Genomic DNA, 9,630 nt, shown 5'->3' on the forward strand with positions numbered 1-9,630 from the left:
TTAAAATAAATTTGTGGAATAATTACATCATTATAGTTTGCTATAGGTAAGTCTCAGTCTTTATTGTCAGTCATGTTGAGACGATGGAGAGGCTGCACTGTAACAAACGTTGCACAGACTCTGGAAGACCAGTCGGGCTGGAAGTTGGCTGACCACAGATCAGTTCTGCAGGGAGCCACATGTCCCAGCAAGACTACAGCCATACATTCATCATGCCTGTTTGCCTGTAGTGGAGGAACGGCGTGCACATAAATATATGTAAATATGAGTAAACAGAGTGTGAGATCCCTCAGGCCGATAGACCGCTTTGAATTTCATTACGCAACAAACTGTCCACTGGTTATAAACGATGCTCATGAAAAAAAAGTGATTGTTGGGTTTGATAAAGATGAAATGTAATAGTTTACGCCACCATGAATCTGATTGTAACGTCCACACTATTAGAAAGGCAGATAAGAGCATTTATGACTATTTGCTGTATGTCATAAAGGGAAGTGTGCTGTTTGATTTATAAGAGCAGCTGGCTGGCTGCAGGTCCAACAGATTTTGTTGTTGCTCATAACTTTACAGAGGCTGTAATAGGCTGTGATTTATTCTAAAATGTGGGCTGTCACACATGTTAGATAAGCAGAATTATGACTAACACTTCCTGCATTTAAAAAGTCTATAATGTTAGATATGCATGCTGTGTAAATGTACATGAGTAATGCTTTTGTTTTCACATAAGAAATATTAGATGTGGTGGCCAGATGCTATCTGGCTCATGTGGTTTACACAAAAGAGTAAAACAGGCTGGTTTCAACATTCAAAAACATATTAATCTCACTCAAAGTTTTACTGCGTGTCTTGTCCATTCAATCATGTGAAGTGTGCATTTTCATTTTCAAAGCTTAGATAAAATGCAGTCTTCTCCTTTAGGTGCAGCAAAATCTTGCCAGAGAAACAAAAATAAAAATGTCATCAATTGAACTGACTAAGGTAATTAACTAGTCTTGGAGAGTATCACATTAAATGAACAAAAGTTGTATGTAACCTTGTTTGGCTCCGGAGAAAGCTGCTTGCAATTTGTTGAATTGCCTTAAGTGATGTCATTTTAGGTTTTGGCTGATGTCTACAGTTTTGAAAACAAAACCTTTGGGGATTCAAAGTCAGAAATAAAGGAGCTCACCAGACGTTAACGCTCTGTCGTGCATTTCTGCATAAGGTTAGAAAGTAGACGCTATACTTCAATGACCCCAGAGTTTCAGGTCCATGTTCGTGTGTCATAGTTGCACTGAGGGTAATGCAGACACTATAGGGACATTGTGGAATAATTAACATGCCTTTTCAATTGGATCTTTTTTTGTTTAAATCTTGGCCCAACAGGAAGTCAATTAACAACAAACTACAATTACTTTTTTAAATGTTAAGATTCAAGTAATCCACGCATTTTGCAGCGTTGATAGACAACTCACATCAAATGCTGAAAAAGGTTTTGAAACAGTGTTAGACTGACACTCAAGATTTTATCAAGTTAACAGTATATATATATATCCTCCTACATTGTAATGCAAGTCCTCAAAAAAAAGAGAAACATCTTATATATCAAAAGTCACTTTAAAATTTGTATTAAATCCAGGTTTTGTTTGAGGAATTCCAACCTGCTGAATCATAACTATTGTAAAAAAGTAAACAGCTAATTTAGTGTCATCAAAGAACCATACATCCACACATTTCTGATTGATTCCTCCCTATGCTTTCATACTGAAAACATTTGTATTGAAATACCAACACAAAATAGGTCTTCTCTAATAACAAGATACTAATTAATCACTCAATTAAGCTCATAAAGTATCTATTCACTGGAACGGACAATGAGCCATTTCAAGTGGAATGCCAAAGGTTTGATCAGGCTGTTACAATGAATCTATAGTTTAACTAATTATATATTCAATCCAGAGAGAAATGTATGCATTAAGTCATTTTAAGCCATGAAGTGTTTTTATTCCACTCCTCTTTTATTAACAGGAAATCAAGGGAATTGGTGTGCTGATAATTTTCTGAATAATGAACAAAGAAAGCCCATCCCTGCTCCCTAAAATCCAAAGGAATGTCATCACTTCATGTTTCCTCAAGCTAGAAGTCTAAAGGATTAAACTTTAAATACAAAGAAAAGAAGCACGTCCAGTTAGTAAATTAAGTTCCTAAACTGTTAAAGCTCAATGTGATTACCGTTGCTTTTTTAATTTGTAAGATGCATATTAAACGGATGACTTTATGCTTCAGTCGCTCTGAACTGAACAAGGTGAATGTGCACACGCGGACACTCATGGGAAACTGTTATTGAGTGTCCATTTTCCAATATCTGCCTTTAACTCCACATCCCTGAAGGCCTCACTCACTTGTAGCACTCAAACAGAAAATTATCTAAAAAATTGACCACTCATCTTTGGATCCAACCTCTAAACATTTTACAGTCCTGATGTCCTCCTGACAGGATCCAAACGTCTCTGATGCTGAACGTATTGACAGCCATCAATGCTGGACTTGATCAAATGCTACCGCAGCCGTCAGAGGCCATCAGTGGTCAGGGCATCCTCATCGGCAGGATCCATCGTCTCTATTTACACAGTCCATCCTCTTTAAACTGCACTATTGATCTTGGCCTAGGTCATGGAGGTTTGGCATCAAGGTAGGGGAGAGGGTGAGGGGTGGTGGGTGGGAGAGTGAGGATGGAGGAGGAAGAGAATAAGGACACAGAGGAAGAGGTTTCCCCAGGGTGTCTCCAGTGCCAATGTCTTCTTATTTAGCATTTGACCCTGCTCTTGGCTTTACTGCTCAATGCAGCTGCTTTATTTTCAGCACATAGTCAATTGCTGCCAATAATTTGAAAGAAGACTTATCACTGCTCTTCAACAAAAGCTTGAAAATACTTTAAACCAACGTATTGATCTATTTGAGGTCAAAGGTTTTCCTTTTTTTGGCTTTACACATGACTTTTTCTGTATTTTTGTCAGATTGGGTCATGTCAGGTTCAATTTGACAACTAACACACCTCGTTTTCAAACCATTTGTACTGCTTTTCACAGTGTGACAGATGCTCCATACCTCCACACTTAATGTTCAGTCATGGGTGTTCCTCGTTGTAGCCTGTTGCTGTTGTTATTTTACAGCTCCGTGCTTCACTCCATTAGCAACACCACAGCCGGAGCAGAGCCGATAAACCATCTGGCCAAGCTCCTGAAACAGATAGCAGCCTCTTAATGGAGTGAAAAACTAAAAGCAATTAATGTCACATTAGCACATCACTAATAAGGCCTGCCCTCCAGCATGCTGCGGTGAGAATAATCGGTAGGTTCACAATGAGATGCATCAACAACCACCAAACTGTTAGTACTGATACACAGGCTTGAAAAAGGCCATGTGAGAACATTTGCTACACACATAAAGCACTTTCAACAGCTGGAATAAAACATCAAGGTCAAGTTATTTTCATGGGACTTAAACCTGCAATCACTGATATTTAAATCCCACTGCAGAAATGCCACAAGCTCTTATAACACAAATACGATTTAGAACATGTGTTCGCAACATTATCATGCATTTACAGGTGGCTGCTTTACTAGCATACATTTCATTTCATAGTCTTTGTTGATTTTTCTTTGGATTCTAAATGCTACAATGTGTTCACCAGCTCTTTGCTAACATTGTCTATCTGCTGTTTCAGGTAAGTTACATAGAACACACTGGATTTACACTTAAATTTAATAGTATTGGGTGTCCATTCAATCGTCATGTGGACATTTCATTCAATCTAGAAACACTAGCTATTCCCCTTAATCAAATGGTGGCCTTCCTCCTCTGACATTACACTTCATTGTAAAAAACTCTTAATATCGATATTTTCGTAATAATAAAAATTCACATTTTAGCCGAGTTGGAACTGAAATACAACTTCAGTATTTCAAAAACAATAAAGTGGAAAAGTTGTTTTCAATTAAATAGTTTTGACTTAATTTGTCCTTTCAATTTTGAGTAATATAGTGTGATTTACATATACACCATCCCTATTTTTTCTTAGTTTACTGTGTAGAATATCACAATATATCACAATATTGTGATATCGTGATATATCCGGATACTATCGTATCGTGACCCAAGTATTGTGATGCGTATCGTATCATGAGGTTTTTGGCAATACTCACCCCTACTTCATTGCTAGCTATAGTCTAACAGCATTGTGCCAATTATAACGCAGGGTACAAACTGTCATCTTTTCACGATGCCTTAATTGGTCAGTAACTGAAAAATATGTGGATAGCTCAAGTCTGGATGAATTTTTAGCCATATTTCTGGTTAAAAAGACATATTTGGCAAATAGCCGCCACCATTAAACAACAGCTAACATAAACATTAAAACCCAGTACCAGCTAACTCTGCTGTTTGGTTGAACTGCACAGTAAGCTAGATACACCATCATTTCTTAGCTAACAGTGATGTTAGCTGTCAAGTTTGGTTGATTGTCGTGACTTATTTTGTACTTCACCACCAGGGAACTGCAGTTCCTTGAGTGTCCACTGAAGGCAGACTCAATAAGCCAACAAATTCTCTAGTTTCCATTTTAAAATCATTTTCAAACAGATGTAAACATTTTGACAGCCTGGTTCAAAAACTTGTGTTTGGTAAGTAGCTAATTTATGTATTCATACACAGTGCAAGGGATTAGTATTCACAATGCATCCGTTTTGATTTTATCAAGGCTGAGAGTTAAACATACATTTTCAGGATAAGGGTCTTGTATGGGTGGACTGACAGGTGGGTGCTTTGTAGCTATTTGCCAGGAGACTAAAAGTCCGCCTCAGTTCTAACGCTTAGCCTGTGTTTAGGTTGATTAAAAGTTAGGTTAAATCTCCATTTCCAGTATGGCGCCAGCTATTTTTTTTACTAGGTTTTACTTTCAGTCTGGACCTAAGAGGATGACCAACTACATTTTCTGTCGTCTGACTACATCTACTTGGTTTAAATTATTGATCATTGCATGTTTACAGGAAATAAAGAGAAAAACAAACTGAATCTAACAGCAGCACATTTCTGCAAACTATAATAAAGCTGATTTTTTTTTGTTGAAAAAATATAAAATTTTCCTGATCAATCAAGTACCTTATTTGTATGTGAGAAAATATTCTTTTGTGTTAGACAAAAAAAAGGTGTAGTTTTTGTGCTTGGAATATTGTCAGGGCAACAACAATACGCTGCCATATGGAACTATAATCTACAGAAAAATTACCCAATTAAGACCTAATCCCTTATGTTTTCTCTTGAGTGGCAAAGGCAGAAACTCTGGGTTGTGACATTTAAAATGGATCTAGCTCTGTACACTATAAAAACATGGCACCTACTGTAGCTGTGTGTGAGTCAGGCCTCCCTCAATCTCCCACATTGTTGTCGTGACCTCCCTCACTTTCAGCTCTTGTCTTTGAACTGTGATTCAAACTTCACACACAACAACAGCTTGTCTCAAGAGCTTTCTCTAAAACAATGGATGTCCTCTCTAGTTTGAATGAGGCTAGGGTTTAAGATGGGGCTTAATTGTTGTCATTTCCCATGTTTAATTATAAAAACACCAAAGCATATTCACTGTAGCTGTCTTATTCCACCATGTTCCACTAATTATGCTGTGTTAATAGAGTTTTTTGTTATGGCATCATATTCATTAACTTAGCCGTGACACGGTCATTAATTGGATAAGAGGCCATTAAGTCACTTTTATTTGATTATTTCTTTCTTATTAACATCAACCATACAAACAATGAACAATGATGAGCAGCATGTTGCCTTGTGTTCCTGAACTACCTTTTTTGAAATACATCTACATTTAAGATATTTTCATCTCAGCTGCACCATAAAGAAAAAAAATCTGCATACAATTTATTTTCCCATATCAGGTGTAGATGTTACTGCTGCATATTCTTGTTGCAGAAACAATACAGCTCTATAGGTTTAATAAGGATCCATCTGGAAAGAGAAGCTCTACAAACCTCTAAAATGTCAGACACTGCAGTATCATCACTCACAGCAAATGGGCTTCTCCTCCCTGAGTCTACCTTTTGTCTTTTTTGTTGTGATCCTCCTGGGGCCGGAGCATGATAGTGATCCTGGGAACTGATATGCAATTATTTAAAGCCTGTGGATATTTGGATTTAAATAGTGAAAACGCATATGAGAAATCAAAGCTGAGTGTGTCATTATGTATCCACATAAATCAGAGTGTATCACAAAAAAAAAGGATAACAATCTGATTATGTAGCTAATTTCTGAAGGCTGGTGAGTGTGATTTATCCCATTTTGATTGACAACTCTCTGGACACAACTTTGAATTATTGCGGGGCTTGTATGGGTGGACTGACAGGTGGATGCTTTGTAGCTATTTGCCAGGAGGCTAAAGGCCCACCTCAGTCCTAACCAAGCGGCAACCTCGGGTCTGAAAATATCAGTCCAAAGCGGAAGTGCTAAAAACTGCAGTTCATCAAGGATCCGCTTGAGGCTGGCTCCGGAAGTACCGGAAGTCACATACACATGAATGTTAAAAGCCCAATCTTTACAGCAGAAATAAACATGTTTACAGCCGGGTACAAAGACAAGTGTAGTCTGGATAGCTCTTTTTTTTAATTAGCAAACACTGTGAGGGGGGGTGATTTTTTTTCTATCATGGCAATTCCGAAGATATTTAGATTACAAGTCTTCCAATGAGAGGCACAGCTGATTGCAGGAACGCTGTAGCTGTTGGCTAGGAGGCTAAAAGCCCGCCTCTTTACCTCACACTGGCTCGACAGCAGCAATATGGCTGCCGCCGACGATTTGCCTCAAACAACGCTTCAGAAACAGATGGGTGAAGTCACGGATCCTACGTCCATATTTTATACAATTCTTTGGTCTTAACTCTTAGCCTGTGTTTAGGTTGATTAAAAGTTAGGTTAAATCTCCATTTCCAGTATGGTGCCTGACAACTGTTGGGCTTTAATCCTACTATTTTTTACTAGGTTTTACTCTCTGATTCCTAATTAGAGGAGGCATAAGGACCAGCATTCAAAATATTATTCATCTCAATCGATCACTGAATGGTAAGTTAATCAATAATCATTGGCAACGCTAGCTGGGATGCTCCTACTTGTTCTCAAAGCAAAACAATTCAATTCAATTCAAAAACTTAATTTGTCCCTGGCAGGCAATTTAAGGCACCTGTGAGCAGCATTGAATACAAGCAACAGACACTTAAATTATAAGGATTGTAAAAAAGAAAGAAAATAGTTATAAAAAAACAGTACCCAGTATCAAGAATGTTTACGCAACACAATCTTCTGCTTACTATTAGATACATATGTAAATAAAAAAATACATTATTGAGGCTATTTTTGATACGAGTTTATGAAGCTTATGAAATACCAACCATCCAGCCAGCTGATGGACCAACAAACCAATGTGTCTTTCTACATTCAGCAGTTGAATCTATTTCATGTAGATACCAAGGTAATCCTATGTAGAGCTACAAGAGGACTTACTGCAGCAACCAGCACCGCCTGCCACCATGTTTAAAGATCTCAATATGTTCACATCAGCAGACTTCCATTTAACATAAAGCCCAGTATAGACAGAAGAAAAAGCTAACAGCAGCACAGCTTTCCAATCCCCAGTACCCCTGTTCCCGTACCCACACATGCCCTCAATTACCCTGTGAGCAGCACATGTGCAACATCATTAATAAGATCCACTAATAATGGTGGCGAGCTCCATTGGCTGTGAGTGAGATTTGACTAATTACTGTAATTGTATTGGAGTCATGCTCATTAAATATGAAAATTGTGTTCTGTGAAATGAATGGGGTTTCATGATCACTCTTGTATGGACAGGCGAGAAATAAATTAGAGAACAGTTTCTCGTTGCGCAATTAACTGCAGCACACACAGCTACCTGCCACACCCCCACGCCTGGTGATTCAGTGTGTGTGTGTGTGTGTGTGTGTGTGTGTGTGTGTGCGTGGTAAAAGTGAATTTATTTGGATGTTTGCCAGGTCCTCATTACTTGTTGATTCTCTTTACACACACTGTATGCATGACCCATGAAACGTGGAAATGTTAATGTTTCACAAAGCATATAATTACAATTGTAATAATGTTTTACTTTTTCACATGGGAAAGTTTTCTGCAGTATTTAATTTACTTTTCACACAATTTTCTATTTCTCATACCTTATATCCAGCACGTCTCACTTCGTTGGTATGGATTTAAATGAAGTTAGTGTAACGCAAGTTCAGGAACATGACCAAGCCTCCAAAAACCAATCTAAACACCTGCAGCTTGTTATCTCTTTCACATGTTAAATTATCTGCACCTGTGAAAATGAGTCTGCCTAACTCATACTCCTTCCCCCCAATCCCTTCTTCTTTCCTGTCTCTCTCATATCCTCTTAATACAGGAACAGAAGGGGTTACAGAACTAGAGGCGTGTCGAGACGAGTCCCCACTCTGAGTCTCAACCTCCCTATTCCATATTCCTCTATTATTCAGATACCTCAACTAGTACCCATCCCTCCTTACCTCAACTGCTACCCATCCCTCCTTACCTCAACTGCTACCCATCCCTCCTTACCTCGACCCCTACTCATCCCTCCCTATCTCGACCCCTACTCATCTCTCCCTATCTCGACCCCTACCCATCCCTCCTTACCTCAACCCCTTATCATCCTTCCCTACCTCAACCCCTACTCATCTCTCCCTATCTTGACCCCTACTCATCCCTCCTTACCACGACCCCTACTCATCCCTCCATACCTCGACCCCTACTCATCCCTGCCTATCACGACCCCTACTCATCCCTGCCTATCTCAACCCCTACTCATCTCTCCCTATCTCGACCCCTACTAATCTCTCGTTATTTCAACCCCTACTCATCCCTTCCTACCTCAACCCCTACTCAGACTTATTTTAAACAGTCCCTTTATTTGGGGAACATTTTCACTGTTTTGTTAGTTTTATGATATGAATACCTATGAAAAGGGGCAAACATGTTGATTTAGCTCAGTGGTTAAAATCCTGTGTCTCACATACAGAGGCTTTAGTTATCAAGTGGGCAGCCCAGGTTCAAATTAGACCCCTTTGGTGCATGTTATTCACCATTCATTTTGTTTGATGTTGAAAAAAAAAAAAAGCTTTTGGACCTGTTTACTAAAATCACCCCAATCAAACATTTGTACTATATTAGGACCACTTATGAAAACCTCTAGCTGCTTAATTTGGCTCTTGGATGTTTTTCTGTAATGATATTATCATAGGTTAACAAAGACAGAGTTGTTTGCAAGCATGAGTTGTTATTTCACACCTAAATTCCTTGTTTAATCAAGCATTTGTGACATTTCTAGTCATCAACAATTAGTCAACAAGTTCAAGCCCAAGCACATCTTCCCTTCACACATTAGGAAGCTCCTATGACTCTTTACTGTAACTTTTGTTCTTACTTCTTCTCATCATCTCAGGGGATTTAAGCAGCTGTCAGGACTCCAGAGCCCCGCCGACAGCGTCTGGGAGTGTCTCTGTCCCAGAGGAGCAGAGCACCCCCCCCTCTCTCTCCCCTTGTTTCTGCATGCTGGAAATGTTTT

At 38.8% G+C, this 9,630-nt stretch overlaps 1 long non-coding RNA gene across 1 annotated transcript; it reads right to left on the reverse strand.

Annotated features, from left to right (window-relative positions):
• Nucleotides 1-2,198: 2,198 nt before the first annotated feature.
• Nucleotides 2,199-8,441, reverse strand: LOC117824371. Its single transcript, XR_004633573.1, has 2 exons — nt 8,225-8,441; nt 2,199-3,219 (listed from the first exon to the last, which is right to left on the reverse strand). It is a non-coding gene; the product is annotated as an uncharacterized LOC117824371 (long non-coding RNA).
• Between the last annotated feature and the right edge of the window lie 1,189 nt (nt 8,442-9,630).

The sequence above is a fragment of the Notolabrus celidotus genome, chromosome 13 (assembly GCF_009762535.1).
Source record: "Notolabrus celidotus isolate fNotCel1 chromosome 13, fNotCel1.pri, whole genome shotgun sequence".
Taxonomy (NCBI): Eukaryota; Metazoa; Chordata; class Actinopteri; order Labriformes; family Labridae; genus Notolabrus; species Notolabrus celidotus.